Source organism: Micromys minutus (assembly GCF_963924665.1).
Source record: "Micromys minutus genome assembly, chromosome: 28".
Classification (NCBI taxonomy): Eukaryota; Metazoa; Chordata; class Mammalia; order Rodentia; family Muridae; genus Micromys; species Micromys minutus.
In genome coordinates this window covers 35,117,938-35,142,811 of record NC_137963.1, presented here as the reverse complement: position 1 = coordinate 35,142,811, position 24,874 = coordinate 35,117,938, and the positions used below count along the sequence as shown (strand labels likewise).

Genomic DNA, 24,874 nt, shown 5'->3' with positions numbered 1-24,874 from the left:
GCTCTTAAATAGATATTCATTTAGCAAATGTGTTTGCAATATACATGGAAATGACCAAAAGATCTTTTTTCCTTTGAACTCCTCACTTTGTTTGCTTGTTTTGTTTTTCAAGATGGGGGTTTCTCTGTGTAGCCCTGGTTGACATGGAACTTGCTTTGTAGGCCAGGTTAGCCTAGAACTTGAAGATCCACCTACCCCGTCTATCCAGTGCTGGGATTAAAGGTGTATGACACCATACTATTTTGGGGGGGGGAGTTGCTGAGGGGGGTCCCTTTCTTAAAGTTGTTAATGCACTAATATTTCCCCAAAATAACTAGCCTCGCATTTCTAATGTAGACCACATTTACAGGACCAGATATGCTTTATTTGTATATGTTATTAAATTCTAGATATAAAAAAAATAGATAGGCAAATTCTTTAGGCATCATTTTATAATTTTTTTAATTCCCATGAAAATTAAAATAAAATGTATAATGGACTCTCTGAAGGACAAATTTGCTGTTTGCAAAACAATTAATAGAAATTACATAATCTAGACCAAAAGTAAAAATAGGAGAGGGAGAGAGAGAGAGAGAGAGAGAGAGAGAGGAGATGGCAGGCCTTCTAAAGCTGGAGAAAACAAGTATCAAGAGCAGAGAAAGGTGATCACCTCTCTGGAAGTCGGTGCCCGGACAGAATGGCTCTCGTCCCTGGTCAGGACTAATGCAATAGGCACATGCCTTGACGTATTCTGGAGAAATTTCTAGGCTAACAGACTAAAGGGAAAACCTCAGCTTCCATAAAGAAACAAGTTACATGCAAAAAAAAAAAAAAAAAAAAAAAAAAAGAGCAAGAAATGGCCCAGTAATTAACAGACTAGACCACCATCCCAGGGTCTCCAGGAAAGAAGCAGTGTAAGGCTTGGGGTTAACTGGTGTGGGTGTCATCAGACTTCTGTCGTGCACACAGGTGTTGTCTGAGCGTGCTCACACTGGGAGCCTAGCTGCAAGTCTTCCACAGAATTTACATGCTTGGGTCACTTTGATTTACAGGACCCAAGTGAGACATTCTAAGGCAATCTAATGTAAGAAACTGATCGTACCGACTGAAACCCAGTATAAATATCTCTCCTTTCCCATTCCACCTTTTAGTGTCATTATACAGAAATAAAATAGTCAGCTTTTAGTACTTTAATTTACTTTAGTTGTTTAAGCCGACTCAACAACTTAGTGGAACTTCTACATGAATTCCTTCAGCTCTCCGCAAAGGCTTTCTCCGTGACGGCCTTTTGGAAAGAGCTTTTTTTTTTTTTTTTTCACTTTATACCAACCAGTTCACTCTGTCTGAAGCTTATGTTGAAGAGATATTTGATCTCTTAAAGCTTAACACACACTGCACCAGCCAGAAATCCCAGTATTCCTCTACCTTCCAGCTCAAAGCTCCCTAGCCCGCTGGCCCATTCTTCAGACAGAAACTTACTTTCTCAGTACAAAAGAAAGATGTAGCATTAAATGTGGATAATCCATGTATCAGGATGGGGGGGTCTTGAAAAATTAAGTCTATGAGCCCATCCCCAGTGGCTGTGTTACCTTATTTAGAAACTGTCTTCACAGGTATCGTTGAGAAGCAATAGAAAGAGCATCCCCTGATACCCCACAGGACCCTACATCTAATGAAGTAGAAAGGCAGAAATGGGCTTAAGAGATACCAAACACAGGACAGAGAGGAAGGCAGCTATGTAACCATTGAGGTAGAGGATAGAGTGAGGCTGCCACAAGCCAAGGAAAGCAGAGATGTTCCCCCTGGAGTACCCAGAGGGTGCCTGGCCCTTCCACATGCTTACAGTACTTTGTCATAACAACCTCAGGAGGCAAGCTGGGTGGGGGAGACATTTTGGTGGGGCTCCTCCTTTCATTTTAACCCTATCTGCTCTAATCGACTAATTCCATTCCCCTCTCTGAGCCTCCATATGCACCACCTTCTCTCAGAGAACTCAATAAAAACAAGAATGCATAAATAAACGGGCTAAAAATACTGTAGCTATGTGAATACAAACTACGATTTAGACTTACCTGAAATGGTAAATGAGGGTTGGAGCCTGGGCCCTCTACTCAAGCCCATTTACTGCAAATCTTTGCACAAATCAATGCATGCCTAATTTTGGCAATACCATCATCATATCAATTCTTAATATCAACTTTTATAAATAGAAGCCAGCAGTCACTAATGTGCAATGATCTCTCTTTGCCTCTGAGCTCCAGTCAGTCCCTGCAGACAACCTTACTACAGTCACACTAATTCAGTAGGGGTCACCCAATCAGTTTACTTCTTCCACAGACATGAACAAATCATTCTGAATTAAGTTGCTGTCCGCATTATCTGTGGATTGACTCACTGAACATGATCCCAGTTCTTACTCTAGCCTACTTTACTCTACCTCCTTCCAGACCTAGTTCCTCTTGCCAGAGGTTGGGCACAAGCTGGGCGTCCCAGATCCACAAAAGTCCATGTCAGATTGCCACAATCTCTCCTTGGCCATGTTCACATAAAGTGTGTGCTTGTATTTTCTTATAATTGCCATTACTGTAGCAATAAGAAATACCACCGTATATATTTCAAAGGATGGAAAGACTACTACAAACCCCAACTTTCTTGAGGATAGGAATATTTAGCATTAAAAAAAAATAAATGAGGCTAGACATAAGGTCATTGCCTTTAATCCCAGCACTCTAGATGCTCGGGCAAGTGGATTTTTTAGTTCAAGGCCAGTCTGGTCTACATAGTGAATTCCAGACCAGCTAAAGCTACATAATAAGAACCTTTCTCAAACACATACATGCATGCATACATACATACATGCATACATGCATACATATATACACACATGACATACCAATAAATACATTCTTACATCATAGCTTATCATACTGTACGTTAGCCACATTTTTCTGTACTGGAAACAGTGCAGTATTTAAATCTTCTTAGTTACATCATGAGTATCAGAAAAAAAAATCTATCACTAGTCTCTCAAATTTTACCTCTTTAAAAATCTTCAAATGAGCATAAAACTGTTTTCCCAAGCAGGAATTCAAACAATCACAAAATAAATGGGCCAGAGAGATGGCTCACTAGGCAGAGACACTTGCTTTCAAGCTAACCTGAGTTTTATCCCCAGGACCTACAGAATGGGAGGAGAGAACCAACTCCCACAACCTGTCCTCTGATATACATGTATGCTGTGGCATGAACACTACACAGGTGCACACAAAACAAGAAATGCACATACAAAGAGAACTGACCTTTGGCATGTATAAACATCACAATCTCTATTATCAACATCATACATATATCCATAACATGAGACATCTTTCAAGTGCACTAAGTCTTGGGAAATATATTATCCCATATCTTTAGCTTCACTGCCTTTCTATAGGCATAAATTAAATCACTTCCAATATGAAAATTAATATCTTGTGGTCAGAATTACTGTTAATTCAATTAATTGTCAAATTACAATCAAATCGATACTTTGGAAATCTAAAGCCAACATGCTACATGAATGTGAATAAATGCTGATACATGACATCTTTGTGATTTTTATTTTTTTTATATTTATTACATATATGTATGTGTGCACACATGAGCACAAGTGTGGTCAAAGGATAACTTTGCCAGAGTCAGTTTTTTCTTTCTAATATGTAGTTCCAGGGATTGAGTCTGGGTCATCAGATCTGGCAGAAAGTGTCTTTGTCACCTAAGCCACCTTGAAGACCTAACCCACAACTTTTAATATGACTTTCTTCATCTCCCCCTCCCCACTCCCTCTCCCCCTCTCTTGATGGAATTAGAAAGACACCTACTGTATCACTTCTTTCTCATACGTTTAGCAATATTGATCTAACTCAGGACCATTCCACAACCTTCATAAAAATGGATACTCTGAACATCTCCCTACTACCACAACCTCTACATTTCCCAGTGAGTTTCCATCCTGATAAACGTGTTCTCCATAAGGAAGCCTATACTAAAGATCTTAAATCCAGGGACTCATGACTTTAGCAGACAGACATCTTAGCACTCACCACAACAGCCAAGTGTAAAATCTGGCCCCTCGCCACTAGAGGGGGTATTTCACTATCTCCTAATTTGGCTGACCAGAAATTCTGGTCCCACAAGAAACTAAGACCCAAGTCTGGCAACCAGCCCTTTACTTCTCCTGTAATGTGTGTACCTGTCTTTTCTTCTTCTATTTTTTCTTCTTCTTCTTCTTCTTCTTCTTCTTCTTCTTCTTCTTCTTCTTCTTCTTCTTCTTCTTCTTCTTCTTCTTCTTCTTCTTCTTCTTCTTCTTCTTCTTCTTCTTCTTCTTCTTCTTCTTCTTCTTCTTCTTCTTCTTCTTCTTCTTCTTCTTCTTCTTCTTCTTCTTCTTCTTCTTCTTCTTCTTCTTCTTCTTCTTCTTCTTCTTCTTCTTCTTCTTTCCTCCTCCTCCTCCTCCTTCTCCTCCTCCTCTTCCTCCTCTTCTTCCTCCTCCCCCTGGCCTTTTGTGAGCAATAATACAAGTCTCAATTCCTACTTTTATTATTCTCCACATCATCCTCACTGCCTTTTCTAAACAGACTAATAAACTACACAGAGCTCATCCTAAAGATCTAAGATTAATTCACTGGAAAATAACCAGAAAACCCAACTATGCTGTAGCAGATTTTTCTTTACTTTTTAAAGAATTTACCAGGTCCATACTCTTTCATTTAAGCCATAATGGGTACAAAAAATGGGGGGGGGGTGAGTATTAGACAGCAACAAATTTGAAAGAAGAAATTCAATGTCTTCTGGGATCTGCTCAACATTTCAGGCAGGAAATGGTGAAGCCACAGTGAAGACTATTTTGAAGACTGATTATTCTTTGCCTTGAATAAAAGGAGCTGGGTGAGAAATAGACCAAATACTGACCTCCTGACCTTAAGAGTTTAGATTCTAGACTTAAACAAATAGCTGGGTGGCTACTTATTTCATTAAACTCCTTTTCACTCCTAGAAAACATCCACTGCCCTGACTACAACATCCAGTCACTCAATGAAAGACAGAAGGAGGGGGTGGGGAGGAAGAGAGGGAAACAAGGATATCGATCTAGAGGCCAAGTTATCAGGTACCAAGCACAGAGATCCAAGATCAAAGCCAGCATCAGAATCAGAAGTAAAAATGGGTGGCAAATGGGAAGGGTCTACCATAAGATCCTTAAAGCCAAGAAGCTCTGTGGAGACAGTACTGCTGTCTTGTTCCCTACAGTTTTCCTGGAAGAACCCTGGTCTACAGCAGAGCACTGAGAGAAGACAGAAGCAAGGAATGACCAGATCGGCTCTGCATCCAAGTTATGAAATCGGAAGATAGATGAAGAAAAAAACACACTCTGATAAGAAGAAAACTATCAGAATAAGATCAAATCTTATTCTCAAGGACTTGGACCTGTCTGGGACACGGGATGCTTTGACTACAGGTGGCAAAGTCCCAGATCTCACTTATACAAGGAACTGTGTTATCTCAGAGAACTGCAAGTTCAGAGGAAAGGCACAGTGTGTCAGCAATTCCACAAGGTCAAGCTCAGGTTTCTTCTGACATCTTTGAGATCCACTCCATCCTCAAGTGGCTTTTCTCAGCATGCCAGGATGGCCAGAGTAGTTCTAGCCAGGATACTCATATACATCAAAACAAAGAGGAGAAACTACCTGCCTCTACTCTTTTTCTAATGTCAAGCAACTGCTTCCTAAAAGCCTTTGGCCACCTCTGTCTTCTGAGTCTTATTGGCCAAAATAACTTACTTGATCTTTGTGGGCAAAAGAAATCGGATTCCCCATGCTGATTTAGAATGATCATCTGAAACAGAATGGGTGTTGGAGTACCTATTGCTACAGCACAAACTGAGGAGCTCCTGATGCTGAGTACTCCTGGGGAGCTCCTGATGCTGAGTACTCCTGGGGAGCTCCTAATGCTGAGTACTCCTGGGGAGCTCCTGATGCTGAGTACTCCTGGGGAGCTCCTAATGCTGAGTACTCCTGAGGAGCTCCTGATGCTGAGTACTCCTGGGGAGCTCCTGATGCTGAGTACTCCTGAGGAGCTCCTGATGCTGAGTACTCCTGGGGAGCTCCTGATGCTGAGTACTCCTGGGGAGCTCCTGATGCTGAGTACTCCTGAGGAGCTCCTAATGCTGAGTACTCCTGAGGAGCTCCTGATGCTGAGTACTCCTGGGGAGCTCCTGATGCTGAGTACTCCTGAGGAGCTCCTGATGCTGAGTACTCCTGGGGAGCTCCTGATGCTGAGTACTCCTGAGGAGCTCCTGATGCTGAGTACTCCTGGGGAGCTCCTGATGCTGAGTACTCCTGGGGAGCTCCTGATGTTGAGTAATCCTGAGGAGCTTCTGATGCTGAGTACTCCTGGGGAGCTCCTGATGCTGAGTACTCCTGTGACATCATTTTCAGTCCTCACAGAGTCTACAGCTGTACTGTTTCCATGGTCACAACTAAGATGACCGAGCTTTGAGATTACTATTTGTCTACTTCCTATCATGAACTTATATGTCAGCTATAAGACATAGGAACTCTCTTGATCTCTCTGCTTGGAGGAAAAGATGTAGCAAGGGCTAGAGAGATGGGTTCAGATCCCAGCACCCATATGGCAGCTCATAATCATTTGTAACTCTAAATTCAGGGTTCCAATGCCTCTTCCAACCTCTGTGGGCATCTGTACATATGTGGTATGCACACATACACTTAGTTGCATGCAAATGCATGCACACACAGAGAGAGATAAAATAAATATTTTTAAACCACAACAAAGCAAGAACAGCCAGCGACTCACACAGCAACTGCAAAAAGGACAAATTTCTAGAGCCCCATTTTGAAAATGATATATTCTGCTGTTAGTTTGGCTCTGGAGAGAAATGGTAACTTTTATATTTACATATTATAAAATTGTGCTCAGGAACAGTACATTACATATATTAGACAACCTCGTTCTAAAGAAAAATCTTTTCTGCCATTTTCCGTACTTGAGTATAGTGATACAGACCTGTTATTCCTGCCCTTGAGAGCCCGGAACAGGAGAGGCTCAAGCTGAAGACTAGCCTCGAGTACACAGCAAGCACCTGTCTCTGAGAGCAGTAACTCCCCACAGAGAGGGGTTCTCTGTGGCAAACTGCACTGACTGTAAGGTAAACCTTTTCCTTGGTGTCTACTTCTATTTAACTTGTACAAGTAATATTTAGCAAGCATGAACTTCAAAAATAGTATGTGGAGAGAGGAGAGGGGAAGAAAGGGAAGAAGAAAGGAAGGAAGGAAAGGAGGGAGGGAGGAAGGAAAGGGAAAAGGAAGAAAAAAAGGAAGGGAGGGAGGGAGAGAGGAAGGAAGGAAGGAAGGAAGGAGAAAAGGAAAGAAGGAAGGAAGGAAAGAAAGAAGGAGAAAAGGAAGGGAGGAAGGAAGGAAGGAAGGAAGGAAGAAAGGAGAAAAGGAAGGAAGGAAGGAAGGAAGGAAGGAAGGAAGGAGAAAAGGAAGGAAGGAAGGAAAGAAAGAAGGAGAAAAGGAAGGGAGGAAGGAAGGAAGGAAGGAAGAAAGAAAGGAGAAAAGGAAGGAAGGAAGGGAGGAAGGAAGGAAGGAAGGAAGGAAAGAAGGAAGGAAGGAAGGAAGGAAGGAAGGAAGGAAGGAAGGAAGGAAGAACTCCACGGGAATTCTTGGCTGGTTCCCTTTGGGAACTTGAGAGGAAGGTTTGGTAGAATGGCTTCATTTACAAACTGCCCTACTTACAGCAGCGGGGGGGTGTCCTCAGCACCCAGGCTGAGGCAGAAGGGACAGAAGGAACAAGAATGACAACCTATATATTAAGTCTAATTATAATTTATCAAAAGTCGGCTAGCCCACAGTGGTAGAACAAAAGGCAAAAAAGAACAGAAACCCAATCATGGGGAAAGGTGATAAAATGATACTTCAGGAGCTCTAAGTTCAGTCAGGGTAACTAGAGACAGTAAGCGGGGCTAGTGTACAAAATGCCTTCAAACCACAGCGAGGGACAGCACAGGTTATTCATAAACTCATTCTCAGCTCTATTTTTTTTTTTTTGCGTCCTTCTATGCCTTATCTATATTTTTTCTGAGTGTCCTGCACTGTACAAGCATGACCTTTTTAATGAAGGAAAAAGAAAACAATCAAGCCAACATGTTTTTATCTTGCTACTAGATGTTTTGATTCATTCCAAGTAGCCTCCACTGCCCCTTAGTTAAGATCACTTTTGTCCAGCTCTCTCCAACTGCTGAACGGCTAAGCTGGCTTGCATCAACGTTTTGATATCACAAGCAACACCCCGCTGCTGTGTCTAAAAGCAAAAAGACTATAAAATAAAGTCTCGAGAAGGAGCCAGTAACGCTTGACCCCTCTCATGATGCACTGAGAATACCACTCAAAACCTAATAGTTTCAGATACGTTTTGGAGCAAATTGTCATTGCTTTAACCAACTTTCTCAGTTAATGGATTTGCATAAAGTATATTTGACCAAAATAACTTCTAAGCCCAACTGATAGAGGGCAGAGTGTACCACCGCCCTCAGAGGGAAGTCTGAAGGCAGAGATAACAGGATCAAAAAGTAAGGCTTGATCATAAAGAGCAAGCAAGGTGGCCTGGGCAGGTTTGGAGGAGAAAGATGCCTGGGGCAGTAGTTCAAAGTGGAAGGAAGTCTTTCATTAAAGAGCACCGACAGGAGCTAGGGATAAAGTGGATTTAGCTCTAGTGGCCTGGACGCTCTCTTCTGGAGGACAAAGCCAGAGCGGAAAACAAAATGGCTCTCGTTCAGGGAAAGGTTTCATTCCTTCCACCCATAGCCACGGTTCCAGAGGAGGAGGAAGAGGGTTCCGGAGCTGGCCAGCGCAGAATGGAAACACAGCCACTGTTTAAGGCCACATTGGTTTCCCTAGAAAGTTAGGAGGTAAAAGTCCACTCAGTCAGACAAGGCAGAGGTCAGGAGAGGGGTTCTGTACGAAGAGAAACAAGCCAGACCTCAGGAGTAGAGGACTCCGGGAGCGTAGCTCGGCTTCTAGAGAGCCAGTTAGCAATGACCATCGAGAGCCAGGGCTACCCTGGCTTTGAAGTCTTATGGATAAACCTTAGTATATTTAGGATTCCTTTGGAGCCAGCCTCTGCACCATGAGACCCGGCAAGCCTTCCGGGCAGCCTGGATCCACTCACAAGACTGCCAGGCTGCTGGGGCTGTTGAGGAAGGCGGAGGCGGCGCAGTGAAGGACCGTGGTCCGCAGAAGGAACGCAGGAGTGTGTCCATGTTCCCATGGACAACCGCAAAGGTGTGGAAACGGGAAGTGGAGGAATCAGTCCTGCTTCCGGGATGGGGCAGACTACTGACAACTGGGGCCGAGGCGGCTGGACAGCCAGGAGGAAAACGCCCTGCGGTGGACTGTTTCCATGCCGTACACCAAGACAGATGAGCCGAATATGGAAGCCTAAAACAGAAAAGACAGGACACAGCCGACACGAAATCCTTCATAATCTTGGGGTGGAGGGGAGTTTTCTAACTGACAAATTCCACAAGTCCCTGAAGTAAATACTGACAAATAAGACCATGTATTTTACAACCTACGTAACCACAAGACCATAAGCAAAGTTCAAAGGCAAAGGAAAAACTGGGGTAATGTGGTGCAATTCAGATCCACCGGCCAATATTTATAATGTAACAGAGACTGCACTCGGGTGTTTAATTCCCTCTACCTCCCAAAACATGGCAAAGGGTCTAAAAGATGCTTCACAAAAGAGGAAAGAGAGATAGCTCTTAAATCTAGAGAAAGGTGTTCACGCTTACTCATAAGAGTAACAGAAAGTAAAACCCCACCAACAGTTTTCACTTACCAGACTCAAAAAAAATACCATTAAAAAATGTATCTTGTTGCCAAGAATATGCATTAGTTGGTATTTGCCTTTACTTCAAGAGAGGTATAACTTTACAATTTCTGTGGAGGACATTGTGGCCTTGTATATCAAGCTTCTGCCACATACACTCTTTGGCCCAGCAACACTTCTAGGAATGTTATAAATGTATTTGCAGGAGTATGAAATCATCCTCAGTGTTCATTTTCACAACACTTCTAACTACACTTGAAACTTCTCATATGCCTATCAGCACAAGACCAGCTAAGCAAATGATGTTCTGCCAGCCATACGGAGGCAGTCACTAAGCCACACAATTAAGTGAAAGATATCACTATAATGGAACCAACTCCGAGATATGTTGTTAAGTGAAAAAGGCAAGGACAGCAAGGAAATGCCCTGTTTGTCTAACAAAGGAACCGACTTCATGTGTGCACCCGAAGAAGCACTGGCGTGATGGGGCCCAGAACAACCTTGGAAAGCTGGAGCAGGACTTCGAAACCTGGAAACCAGCCTAGTTCCGGTGAGAGACCATGTCAAGGAGAAAGGAGCGTCTGGAAGTGTGGGAGGTGACAGCAGGTGTGTGTGGGGGGGAACAAGTAAGAGGGAGAAGGGCAGCAGGTGAGAGGGGGAGGGCAGCAGGTGAGAGGGGGAGGGCAGCAGGTGAGGGGGGAGGGCAGCAGGTGAAGGGGGAGGGCAACAAGTGAGAGGGGGAGGGCAGCAGGTGAGGGGGAGGGCAGCAGGTGAGGGGGGAGGGCAACAGGTGAGGGGGAGGGCAGCAGGTGAGAGGGGGAGGGCAACAAGTAAGAGGGGGAGGGCAGCAGGTGAGGGGGGAGGGCAGCGGGTGAGGTGAGAGGCAAGAAAAGGGCACCCTCAGCCTGTGGGTGGCACATACATAAGTGACTTGAGGGCCTGAAAGCACAGTGAGAAGCATGATTGGAAGTCTACAATTACATGGGAGGAAGACACCGATGCCAACACCTATGCCAAGGACAGGGACAGTGAAGAAAAGAAGGAAGAGTGAAATCTTGCAAAGGCACCACAAATGGCTCATCACAACAAAGACACACCTTGAGGGTCAGAGTAGTTAGGAGCTGGGAAAAAGGCTCAGTCTGTAAAGTCCAGCCATGGATGCGTGAGCATTCAGTTCAGATCCCCACACCCACGTGGAAGGCCACACTGCCTGTGCATAGCTACAGTCCCTGGTCTGGGAACCTCGGGTGGAAACACCAGAGTCTCACTGACCAAATCATCTGGCCCAGTCTTTCAACTCTGCCTCAAAAACAGCATAAGTTGAGAGGAATAGACCCCTTGCCACTACCCCAGACATGAACTACATTCTCACAACCACACAAATACAGGCATATAGTACTTACTCAATTACACACACACACACACACACACCTGTGTGCATACACAAAATAGTGCAACAACTCCTTCAAATGGCTAAATTGGCTCTATATTCGAACACAGATGTCAGTAGGAGTGATTCCAGAACATCCCAAAGTCTCTGTGCCCAGTGGTGCACAAGTGGTATAGAGTGAACTTTCTCTTGTGTCTGAGCAACCTCAGAAGGCTCGGAGGACTGCGGGTGGGTAAGAATAAAGAAAAAGGAACATTCTGGATAAGCTTCTTGCAGTCCAGGTTTATAGATTCGTCAAATGCTCTACAGAGTGCTTCAGATAAAGAACAGTTTCGAGGGATCAGTAAAGTCATCCAAAGAAATAGGCATCCCAAAGAATACAGAGGCCCAAGACAATTGGAACAAAAAGACATTTTAAGAGTCTGAGACAAGAGTCTCTCAAAAAAACTGTTTGAAAAATTAAAAAGTGAATTTCATAACTACAAACTATGAACACAGTGCAGTTTCATACCCAGTTTTTCTATTGTTGCTTTTTAAAGTGGTGATTTAACAGGAATTTAAAGTAAGATTTTTCAGAAATTAGAAAAAAAGACAATTTATTCAATGTTACTACACTTAAATAGCAGAAATCTTTAAAATATGGCTTTCTAGTCTCCTCTCCACAGTTGATAAAACAGGAAAACATAACTGGAATATGGAACTAATCTAGAACAGATGTCAGGGAAGAATTTTTCCAGTACTGAACTATAAACATGCAGAATAAATACTGGAAAATGTACTACGGTAAAAAAAAAAATCAGAATCAGTTACTAATTACATGATCTAAGTAGGAAACCAGATACCTAAATATGTGGAAAGGGCTCTTTAAAAATAACCCTAACAGACAAACGGCCTTTACCGTCCAAACTTGACTTTGACAACACAGAAACCTGTAATCCGCTAAAACTCAGAACTTTCCAGTGCCTACAAAGCTGGGTTGTTCATTCAGATGAATCCAGCCACAGAACCAACACTTTCACAAGCAGAGTCTTCCGTCCTCCCACCACTTTGCCCACATTTCTTCCACTCGATATGCTCTTGGATCTTCCCAGTGACCTGCCTCTATAGTCCACTCCATATGCTCTTGGATCTTCCCAGTGACCTGCCTCTATAGTCCACTCGATATGCTCTTGGATCTTCCCAATGACCTGCCTCTATAGTCCACTCGATATGCTCTTGGATCTTCCCAGTGACCTGCCTCTATAGTCCACTCAATATGCTCTTGGATCTTCCCAGTGACCTGCCTCTATACTATAGTCCACTCAATATGCTCTTGGATCTTCCCAGTGACCTGCCTCTATACTATAGTCCACTCAATATGCTCTTGGATCTTCCCAGTGACCTGCCTCTATAGTCTACTCAGACTCAACAGGACAGACTCAAAGACTTACATCTCACCTCAGCACCATCATTATCTAGGTTAAAAAAAAAAAAAAAAAAAAAAAAAAAAAAAAAAAAACAGGACAGCTCTTGCCCGGCTGCTACTCCCGAGAACCCGCTTGTGCCTAGCATGCAGGAAGGATCAGGAAGGAATGAAGAACAGCAAACAACAGAATCAGCTCCAAGAAAGTTTGCTAATTTGTATGAAGTCAATTTGTGACTCATCCATATTCAGATGAGTGTTCAAAGACAAATTCCAAGGCTAAATATAAAATGACTTTTGGACTACCCGGGCTTCTGCTCTTTTCTAGCTTGCGGACAGGGATGGGGTGGTGATGTTGGCAGTCCACTGACTCTCTCTGACCACTGAGGTCCCACGTTTGATGGCTGGAGTTCAGGGTTTATTACCATGCAAGCCAAAGCGATTGAATAATATACCACCAATGTAACAGTACTACCAAAAGCAAAAGTGCTGCATAGAAAAGTTGATGAGCCCTCTGACCACGATGGCTACTTAGGAGACTGGGGCAAGGCTGGCTTGTGATTCAGAGTTTAAGTGGTTAAAAAACAAACAAACAAACAAACAAACAAAAACATTCAACTCTAAGACCTACAAGATCAGAAGGTGAACTCAACACTGTCATTTACAGACCCTGGCATGTAGCCCCCTAAAAGATTAATGTACCAAAGTTCAGTAGCTTCATAGGAGCCAAGGCCCGTTCCTGCCTCTGTGCCATATGACCTCTCACTTTTGGAGAGAAGGAAGGAACCAAACTTCTATGTGTGAGAGAGTATTTTTTTCACAGCTTGGATAATGGGCAAAAATTGAACAGCTAGGTTAAAACCTAAACTGGCTTATTAAGAGCAGTAACCCTTCCCTCGTAAATAACTGCAGTCTCCCACCTACCAGTGACAAGGCAGAACATGACTAAGAAATCAAACAATCATTTAAATGAGATTACGAACCTATCATAGCCATTAGCACTACAGGTGGATAACCCATGAATGACACTGGAGAATACTATTAGCCTTTAAACCACAAAAAAAAAAAAAAAAAGTCTTTGCATCTCAGGTTTTAACATTTTATAAAATGTTCTACAAAATCAGAAATCTTTCCTGCTTTGTTGTTTTGCTGTTTTCCTTGTTAAAGTAAAATTTACCACTTTAAGTTACATGAGCTTCTAACAAACCATAATCCCCAAATCTTTGCCCACTTCGTTTCCTCACATAACAGAGTGGCATACAAGTCTATTCCAACCCTTTGAAAAGATAAGAAATTCAAGAATTTTTTTGCATCTAACTGACTGAACATAGATGTCACAGTTCCCACTTTTCTAAGTACTAAAGTAGTTTCCCCCAGAAAGGCAGTGACACTCGCAAGCCTGAAGCATCCATAGTTCATTGTTGAAAGTGGCGGAAGAGAAAGTACAGAGAGGAAAGAACTTAGAATAGAGTAAGAGTCAAACCAAAAGTCTGCCAGGAAAGAAAAGAAAAGATCACAGCACAGCTTCCTACGCAACAAGCCAAACTGTCATTTCCTTGTATCACCAGGCAGCTGTCTGAGCTTCTGGCGGGCACCTTGACAAGCTGTGTTCAGTCAGGAATATGAAAAGTTCAGGTAAAGCAAACAATGCTAGTGACCTCAAATATGTCCATCCACGCCAAAAATGCCCTATCCGTATACCCGCCCCGTACAAACTGCTATGGCAGCCGTCTATCTGCATTCAAGTTAGGTAGGGCACGTGTTATGACTACTCATTATCTGTGAACATTCTTGGGTCCCACAGAATTCTCAGGGGTGTGTGAGGCAGGAATTTGAAGCCTGTGATTTGGCGTGGATGTACCCTATGGACAGAAGAGTTGAAAAGCAGGAAAGTGAGAATAGCATGGAAGACTCAGGCACAAGCTGGTTCTCCAGAGGCTCATTCTAGACCCCAGGTAAGATTCCAACAAGCGGAGGAGAAGGCTATCCATAAAAAGAGAGAGCGTGTGATGAAGGCTGTGTGAAGAGGAGTGAGGATGACAGTTCAGCTACCACAGGAAGAGTCTGGAATAGCCCTGTAGCTCTGGGGAGAAAAATGCAGCTGCTGAGGACGGCTAGGGCCGTGGGTGAGAAAACAAAAGGTGGACTTTAGGAAGACCGATCTGACAAAGATAGAATTGATTTGAAAGTTTACAATGGCCCTTGATTCTGGGGCCAGGTACAACTGAAGGGTGTGTGTATGTGTGTGTGTATCAGCTGAAGTCAGTAAATTTTTATATACATGTTTGTGTGTGTATGCATGCATATGTTTAGTACAGAACCTCTGTCCTTGTTTTAGAAGATACACTTAAAATTCAAAACTTACTTTCCTTAGGTGATAACTTCTGGCTTGCAATTTTTCTCTCTCCCTCCCTCCACCCCCCCCCCCGTGTGTGTGTGTGTGTTTGTGTGTGTGTGTGTGTGTGTGTACAGTGCATGTAGGTGTGTATATGGTGCATGAATATGTGTGGGTGCACTTACATGTGGAAATCAGAGATGGGCATGCAACTCCATTTGTAGCCCTCCACCTTACTCGCTTGAGACAAGGTCTCACAGAAGCAGAGTTTACAAGCCGGGTTTGCCAACATCCCGGGATCCACCAGTTTCCTGTCTCCTGTCTCCTAAGGTTACAGACACAGAGCCATGCATGGCTTTTAATATAGGTGCTGGGGATTCAACCCTGTCCTCATGCTTGCATAGTAAATGTTCTTACCCACCAAGTATCTCCCCAGCCTCTGGATTCTAGTTTTTTCTCACCTTCCTGTACTTTTAACATTAGCCATTCTTTACACACTAGTAAAATCAACAAGATTACATGCCATTCTTCTTAGACTGTCATTTTTAATCCTACGTTGTTAAAAACAATTGCTTTATATCCAACACACAAAATTTTCTCAAATCCCTTGTTTTATTTTTCAAGAGATATATATTTTTTTTCTTTCTTACAGGCAGATTAGAGCTACAAATCCACATCAAAGAAAATAAATGAAAGTTATCCTTAAAAACCTGTAATAGTTACTGTATAGATTTTAACAGACTGATATTGAAAGAGCAGAAATTATTTTATTAACATTACACACTAGAACATACATGAAAGTTATTTTTTGTTTTTTTTTTTTTTTTCTTGGAAAAAGGGCCAAAGTCTGGGATGTCTTCTTCATGCCATAGACTAAAGCACTTAAATTATTTGGTTTCTCAGAAATTGGAGATTTAGCTATATCTAGTACTGGATTCCACTTAAGAATATTATAATCAAAGTAGTAAACTAGATTTCTAAAAATAAATAATAAATAAATAAATGATTGCATAGGCCTTGTAGAATATTATTATCTATTTGTAGTAAATCTGACCTTTAAAGTGCAGAATAGATATGAAGATATATTTTTAAAAACCAGGAAAATTCTGTTTGGCTCATGGAAAGAACTGTCTCTCTTTAGGGACCTTTGATGAAGCAGAGGAGGGCATCTATAAGAGAGCCCAGTCCTGGCTCTGCCTTCATGACTTTTCTTCTGAGTTTCAAAAACTTGTCAGTTATCAATAACCACTGCAAACTCTCCTGCGGTGACTGCAGCTTCCCCTTCTTAGCAGCCCTGGCCAGGAACAGGGGACTATCTCACCCTGACTGAGCACTAAGGAACTAAGGCAGGTGACCTCAGTGACCCTCAGCACTAAAGGGATAGAAAAGAAAACCTTAGAGGAAAGTAACACAAACCTAGCCAGGATAGGTCCCAAGCGCACACCCACTCAAAGACAGCTGTTCCTGGAGATTCCTGGACAGCTAAGGGTGAAATTTATTTTTTTAAGGTAAACTAGGATAGTTGCTTCCCTCCAGTACTGCCATCCAGGGAAAAAGTTTATATAAAGTCCTAAGTGCAAAGAGTTGGAGGAGATCCTCCATCAATCCTGGAGTGTCTGTGATACTGGTTTTGATCTGGCAAATTGCTTCTGTCTCAACCCAGGACACCGGAACCGTCCAATTCACATGAACAAAGTTAGTGACTTTACAATAAACTGAGTGAGCAAGGACCTTTCACATATTAAATTAGAAAATGGAACGAATTCTATAATTCCATGGAAAGATGTCATGTCTCCTAAAAATTGTACCTAATTTTAGGGTTCCTGAATTGAGTGATTCCAGCTCTGCATGAGATTTTTCAAGTGAAGGAGAATGGGTGGGGTGCAGAACACAGATGCAATTTTTACAGCATGGAAATAAAATTATTTTTAAACCTTCTTAAGGGTGAAGAGTTAGGCAAGAAGTAATACGTGGAAAACTGTCAAGTGCTTCTCTACACATCCACCCACCAGATACCATCGCAGCCGGCTGGGGGAGTCTCCCTCTTCTTGCCTGACAGCTTCACTTTTCTTTGAGGTCTGGAACTGGTGATCACACTGGTCCGTCATGGTATTTTCAGTTAACAAAGCAGTTACTCAATAGGGGGGAAAAAAAGCACAAAGGATCGGGGCAGCTGCTGCTGCACCCATGATGCAAGTGCAGGCTGAGCCCCGGGCCGCCACCGCCGCCTCGACTCCTCCGTGACGTCCGGGATGGGTATCCCCGGCTCTCAGGAAGTGGTGGCCGCGGGCAGCTCCGCCCCCTCGCGAGTCAGGGCCGGCCGGGCAGGCTCGGTGGCGGGACCTGGTCCCAGAGGCTCGCAGAGCCCGGGCGAGCCGGAGGCAAGCGCCGCGCTCGGCCATGCGGGCGCGCGCCACGCTCGCGCCCGCGCCTCCCTTCCAGCCCCCTACCCTCGGCCCCAAGTTGCCCGGCACCAAGACCGGGTCGAGCCGAGTACAAGATGGCGACTCGGCAGCCTGCTCTCCGGGCAGAGTCGGGGCGCCCCTCCGTGCGGCGCGCGCGCCCGACACCCCACTAAAAATAGCCGGGACCCGTCTATATTTGGTTCGCCGGATCCCGGCGCGGACGCGCTCGTCCCACCCCGCCCCGCCCCACGCCGTGCCGCGCTGAATGGAGACGGGAGGGGGTGACCGAGGGGAACCTACTCCGCTATCTGCGGAGCGCGCCGCCGCCTGGGCCCGGCCAACCGCCCAATTTAGTAACATCGCCTGCGTCAATCACGCGCCTCGCGTGCGTCAGCGCCGCGCGGCTCCAGGTCCTGCTCCCCCAACACCCCCCCCCCCAGCCTTTGAATGGATTCAATGTAGGAGCGCCCTCCTTCCTTCTGGGCTAGGATGGGAACGCACCCGCAGCCCAGGGGCCCGGTTCCTCTGGGCTGGGACAACTTTCGGAGCGTCCTCTCACGGTCTTGAGCACAGCAGCCTGCTAAAGTGAAAGTGGAGGCGTAGACGCACGGAGACACGCTATGCACGTGTTGTTTTTGTTTCTCGAGTTTCTGGTCCCAGTTCGAACCTTCTTCGATTCTGAAGCGTGTGCTACGACCAGGGGATCCTCTTCCCCCAACTTTGCCACCCACACGCTCAAGTGCTGGGACAGGGCAAAAGAAAAGGCCACTTGGGATTTCTAGCCGACCACTAGAGACCGCATCTGTCTACGATGTTTCATTCAAACATTTCCTTCGTTAAAAAAAACGAATCATTTCTCAGAGAGGTTACTTTCGCTCAGCAGCAACCTTTGGAACTTAGAGTTCTTAACTAGAACATGTTTTGGGGTTTCTTGTTTGTTTTGTTTCGTTTTCAGCAAGAAAGTCACACCCTAAAATCATTTCCAGGAAAAAAAAAATCGCTGTCCCTTATACAGTTGCCCAGACTTTCTGCATACTTGGAAGACAAATGTACCCCCCAGACCATAGGAAAGATCCCCTAGAGACAGCTTAATGAACCCTGTTGATTGATTTTGAAATATTTCATTTGAGAGATAGAAGGGGAGGCGTCTACAACCCTCAAGAAAAAGTGAAAGTGCTAGTTCCATGTCTGACCCGGTGCTGGGGAGGAGTAGAGGGTCTGTGTAACAGCCAGACTCACTCAGCTGTTCGACACGTGTGCTGTGTTTGTTTTATATATAGTTTCTCGTGCAGCGCGCGCGTGGCTAAATGTGCATTTCTTTGGATTATATAGAAAGTGTCCAGTAAAGAGCCCCACACCATAAATGTAAAGAAATAAGCTCTTGTCCCTGGAGCGGTCTACATCCTAGGGCGAGACACCAACAGCAGACAAGAGGCAAACCAGCCTGGGCGCAGAGGGCCAGAGAGACGTAAACAGCCTCAGAACCATTGCACGAGGAAAGCACAGCTGCACCTCTGGGAGTCTTCGGGCTGGTGCCAGACTCCAGCAGCCACTGCCAGGTCACTCGGAGAAGCTGGCTGGCGTAGCCTTCCCTTTCGGAAGAGCTGTCCTCTCTCTTACCCCCTGGACCTGGCGAGGTGCCTCGGGGCAGCCTCGGAGGCGAGCCAGCAGCACTCCTCCAACTCTGCTCCACCCGGAGCCTGACAGCTGGGCGGTCCCGCCTGACCCGCGGGCGGGCTGCGGCACCCTCCGGTAGACCGGCGCCCTGGGCCAGCGGCTCGGGTGCAGAGGGGTTGCGAATCTGAGAAGCCCCGGGGCTGGGGTCGGCAGCTCCCCGCGGTTTCCATTGTGCGGCCGTGAGAATGGCCGGGGAACGCGCGCGCGAGCGCGCAGACACACACACACTCACACACACACACACACCCTCGCACACGCGGAACCGGCTGGGCCAGGGGAGGGAGGAGGAGGGTGACGTAGCGTCCCATGGCGTCACATTGACGTCTCGCATTCCAGGCACTCTATGGAGAGGCCGCTAGGGCTCCTGTGGCATAAATGACGTGCCGAGGGAGCGAGCGAACGCGCAGCCGGGAGAGCCGAGTCTCCTGCCTCCCGCCCCCCACCCCTCCAGCGCCTGCTCCTCCTCCGCTCCCCATACACAGACACGCTCACACCCGCTCCTTCACTTGCACACACAGACACACGCGCGCTCACACGCTCCGCACACACACTCCACTCTCTCCCGCGCGCTCACACCCCTCTCGCCCGGCGCCCTCGCCGGTGTCGCGCCGCGCCGCGCCGCAGCCGGACGGCCCTCCGGGGCTCACTTTGCAACGCTGACAGAGCCGGCAGTGGCCGTGGAGGTGGGAAACGTGGCGACATCCTACCCCCTGGTCGCGGCCGGAGACTGGACGCCTGCGGAACCTCTCGGCGGCGCTCTCCCATGAGTTGGGATCGCAGCATCCCCCGCCAGCCGCTCACCGCCTCTGGGAGCCGCTGGATTTGTGCACCGCAGCCCTTCCGGGACAGCAGCTGTGACTCTCCCCCAATCCAGATTTCGGGGTCGCTCTCTAGAAACTCGCTCTAAAGACGGAACCGCCACAGCACCCAAGTACGTACGATATACCCAGTTAATATGGGGACTCGCTTAAAAGTTGGCGCGCTGGGAAGTGTCGCTCCTGAAATTGACAACTTTTAATGTGGGGTGCCCCCCCTCCCGCCGCCTCCCCTCTCGGGCTTTGCTCGCCAAGCGATCGGTGGGTTCTAATCTGAAACTTTTCCCCTGTAGCTGGCCCTCGGGGACTCTGGAGCTTGTGAGATTCCTCTCCCCACCCAAAGAGGCGAAAAGCCTCTAACAAAGAGGAGGACCTGGATTTGTGCTGTAGCTGCTCCAGCGTTGTAATTCAGGGTATTTCGGCTCTAGTTGTCATGGTAATGATGCTCTCGGCGGCGGCGGCGGCTGCGGCTGCGGCAGAGTTGGAGCCCCGGTGATGAACGGCAGTAATTTTCCTGCCTTTTAAGTGGGATTGAAAATAGGGACTCTGGTGGGTCCGAGCTAATGTGTCTAATGGTGAAATGGAGCTGGTTGTCTGGGAGAAAGCTTAGGAGGGACAGTGCCTGGGCAGCAGAGGCGCTGGAGGAGCTCAGCAAAGAGGGTGTAATTGTAGGAATGCGGCTTATTGTATTGAAATGAGCCCGGGGCTCCACTAGGCACGTCCGCCTGGCGTCGCCGACTTGCTGGTTTACACTTTTCCCCGCGGAGGTAATCGGGTGTAATTGCCGACTCTCGCGCCCCGACACGCGTGGGGACGGCGTCCCTCTTCTCCAGGCCTTGGCTGGTGTGGGAAACGGCTTGCGTTACTTTCCAATGCGCTTTCGGAGAAGTTGCTCCGAGTGTTTTATTCTTGGTAAGAAGGAAAGTTCTCGATGGTGAAAAGGAGAGCGGAGCAGCAGAGCGCAGCCCGCGGAGACTGGCTTCCAAAGGCACCTCTCGAACCTGTTGGAGGCTTCCGGCAGTCTCGGGGGAGCTCACGGTCATTGGTCCCTTGATTTCCAAGAACGTTCTTGGAGGTGGCCTTTTGTTTATGTGCCCGGGTTCTCCCGAGGGAAGAGCCGCGGGGAGTGTGGTCATTGGTACTTTCGAGCTGCCTATCCTAGAGCCTTGGGGTGCCGGGAGAGAGGTTGCCCAGGTTCGGTTCAGCCATCCCAATTCTGGAGAGCCTTTTCCAACAATCGGGAAATGTCTCTCATAGAACCAAGTTGGAGAAAGAAAACCTTCCCGACGCGCATACTGAACACAATGAATGAAATTACTTTATTGGAGTTGTTTTAACCCAGAAAGACACGCATAACGTGAACGCCAAAGACTGCGGGGGGGCACCACTCCCTCCCTCCACAGGCACCCCCCCAAATCCCGGACCTAGCGCTAGCTCACAGATTGTCCCCCCGGGTTTGCCTCAGCTCCCTCCGTCTTTCTGAGAATCTCTGTCTTTCTCTTTCTGCCCGTCTCTCCTCCACCTCTCTTGCCCCCGCCCAACCTCCGCCCCCGCTCCCCATTGGAAACTCCGCGGAGGAGCCCGGGTCACAATGGTGTGTTTCACGGTTTCCTCCACACACTTCACCACGGGGAGAGGAACACGGGGGTGTTCCCTTCGTCTGCCCCGGAGAAAGAAAGGGGCTTTGACAGAGGTAGTTATTTCTTCCTAATTTACAACCCCGAGGTTCTGTGCTCCCGGCCCCAGCGGCCACGAGCCTGAGCGACGGAACGTGTTTCCAGGCGCAGAGGCTTTACCTAGGTAACCGGCCGATCGTGGGGCGGAGAGAGCGACGGGGCGCTGGGCTGAGCCCTTGGATGGGCGGTGGGCTGGCCTCTGAGAGGAACCCCTTCCCTGGGGAGGCGCGACCCCCGCCCACCCGAGTTCACAGGCCGCCCCTTAGAAAAAGACTACTCTTGAAAGGCACCCAGAGAGAGTGGGGATAGGAAACCCAGTAGAATAGGGGGTGGGGTTGCTGGAAGACGCCCCCCCCTTGAAGATGCGAAAGGGGGAGGATGAGAAGCACATGCTACAGCTGTGGAAAGATCCACTCGTGCCAACGCTTCAGCGAGCGCAAGGTTTCCGTCGGAGTACCTTGGTGGGTTGGGGATGGCAAGGGAATCCCCCATTTCCTGGCCATCGAGAATTTCCTAGACCTGGGGAACCCAAGGCTCTTTCTCTCTACAAGCAAACTCTGGGCGCGGGAGTGTCAGGAGACGAAACCTACCCCACCCTTGGGTCCAGCGTTCACCAGAAAGCTTTTGGTTAGTTTGGGGGTTGGGTTCCCCACCAGCGGGGAGGGGGCACGTTCCTAACCTTTGAGCTGTGCACGCCCCGAACAAAGGGGGCGCTATAAGCCGTAGTTAGGGGCAGCTGGAACCCTCCTCCCTGCCAGTCAAGCTGCGCTTCCAACTACAAAGTTTCTCAAGGCTGTGCACCGGGACTTACGCCCGGGAGCCGCTCTGGGCGCCCTCCGGAATGTACCCCCTCTGAGCCACCGGGTGGCCTGGAGCCTTGAAGCCGCCCACCCTCGGGGACACCGCCCGCTGGGTACAGTGGACCTCCCTAGGTCCCTCGCAGCCGCAGTCAAAGCTGTCTGCCTGAGCGCGGCTCCCAGCACAGGCCTTTCCTCTGTGCCCTTTTGTTTGCTTGACCTCTGGCCCTCGAAACTCGCGACTAATAGAAGGGAAGCTCCATTAGCATTTAGAATGAAAAGCGCAGAGTTTCTTAATTCCTCTGGGCATTCATGCATTCGTTCCGGACCTTGTGCATTTCCTACGCGGCGTGTAAAATTTGTGTTTGAGGAGTGGGGGCCGTCGGAGTTGAAAAATGGCTATTTTCTTCAGTATATTCACTGACACTACCACCCCACAATTTCGGGCTACATTCGTTCCTCTAGTGTCCCCCTTACTTAGGTCTTCCTGACTTCACAAGCTGGGAACCAACAGTGGGTGTAAAACAGATCAATTTCTTGGCGACGGCCATGCAGGGATTTTAGCATCAGATCTTGTACCATAAAAGAAAGGGCTGTGAGCTCAATGGGTGCCGGGCAACCTTCCCCTAGCTTCCTACGACAATGTGATGCTTCCTGCCCTGTGGCTCCGTGAGCCCTAAGCACTTCCACTTAACCTTATGGCAATATTTTATAATCATCTAGCGTCTCTACCGGTCCCCCACCCCCACCCCATTCACCCAGCCCTGAGAAAGATGACCCATCCTAGTCTTACTACAATCTCTGTCCCCTCTCTCGGTGCCTGCAGAGCCCACTGCGGGAGAGCGCCGCCCGACCAGCCCGGGCGCTGAGCCTGGACCCTCAGCAGAGCGGGCCAGCACAGCGGCTGCTTCGCCTATCCCGACGTCCCGGCCTCCTACACTCTCAGCCTCCGCTGGAGAGACCCCCAGCCCCACCATTCAGCGCGCAAGATACCCTCCAGGTAGGTCTGAAGCCCTTACTCCTCCACACCAGCGGGCAGTCTGGCCAGCCTGCCCAGTACATGTAAGGCTGCTGGGCTCTACATTTCACAGCGCAGGTGGCTTCCTGGCACGAAGCTCCGCTGTATACCACACCCTGTTGCTACCAAGCAGAGCAGAGAGATGATACTAAGCATTTTTCAAAAGTATGTTTCCTAAGAAGAAAAAGCAAACACTCCAAGCGATCAGGATATGTTATGTGTTTGATGGCTTTAGTTTTGTCCTTTTATATCCAATATATTCATTTAAGGGATCACTTGGGGAGATGGGGAACAGTTTTGTTGATCTAAAACCCAGACCATTTGTGGTGCAGGAGTTTGGAGGACTGAGGCTCCGAGGCAAGGGAAAAGCCATGTGAGCTACAGGCAGAGAAGGAGACGTGAAGGCCTCAGATTTGGTTTGCAGAACCTCTTTACACATTTGGTAAAGGTATACGAAGAGGCAGGCCAGGGTACAGATACAGCCACACTCCTGCTGGAGACTTCAGAAAGACAAAGAACAACAAGGAGAGGACAGGATGGCAGGGGACTCTGAGGGATGCTTAGAGATGCAGGGGAGGGGGGTGAAAAGGCCAGGCTGTGTGCTCCTTCTTTCTATCTCATCCTAAGAACTAGACACCAAGATAAATAATCCTTTAACTCCAAGCTATCTTGGAAGGCCTCACCGGAGAAGGCAGGCATGAACTGGTCCCTCCTCAACACTGCTTCTTCCAACAGGCCCTCAGCACTTTTTTTCACGTCAAGATTCCATCCCATACACGCATGACTCAATCAGCTTTGGAAATGTGGGTAAGAGAAAGATGTCAGGGGAAATGTGAAGCACCCACTTTTCTGCTAATCACACCTTCACAGCACACCCTCCAAGAAGTGAGCCATCTGGGTTTCCTTTGACCCGGAAAAACCAACCACCAGAAACTCCCCATGTTACCCCTTTGACTTAGCCATAAAAAAGAAAAATTATTAGAAAAGTCATCCACAGAGCCGGTAACTCTCCTCAACCTCTGTGAATATAGCGAGCACCCCTACACCAGCTGCTTTGGGGGTCCAGCCTAGGCAAACTTTTGCCAAGTGGCAAGCTGCATCTGTTTTGGAATTGCTTTCTTCTCTCCCCTCCCATGAGAAAATACCTAAAATGCCTGTTTAGAAGAGCTGTTAGCTGTTGTTATAAAACGGCTCTGACCTTACTAGGTCAGAATTGGAAAGTGTCTACACATATGCATCTGCACACACAGTATAGGAGAGAGCATTTTGGGTGGGTGTGCTGTTACAGCCGATCATTTTTTTTTTTTTTTTGCAGATGGCATCAACTCCCCCAGTCCACTTCCTGGGCCTACATACCCACCTCACCACTTAAGCTGACTGAAGTCATCAGTAGGGGTCCAGTTTGTGCAGGCTGCTAATCCTGTTTGGAGGAGTGGGTGGGAATCAGCAACCACAACTTGCGTGGGCAGCCTTAGTTGGCACTCATAAAATGTTA

General features: G+C 47.1%; 1 protein-coding gene across 1 annotated transcript in view; it reads left to right on the top strand.

Annotated features, from left to right (window-relative positions):
* The first annotated feature begins 19,558 nt into the window (after window positions 1–19,558).
* NR4A3 (nuclear receptor subfamily 4 group A member 3) overlaps window positions 19,559–24,874 on the top strand; it is a 37,368-nt gene continuing 32,052 nt past the window's right edge. Inside the window, exons 1-2 of the mRNA XM_080939948.1 lie at window positions 19,559–20,004; window positions 23,188–23,361. The gene's annotated coding sequence lies outside the window, so the exon portion shown is untranslated. The remainder of the gene's footprint in view (window positions 20,005–23,187; window positions 23,362–24,874) is intronic.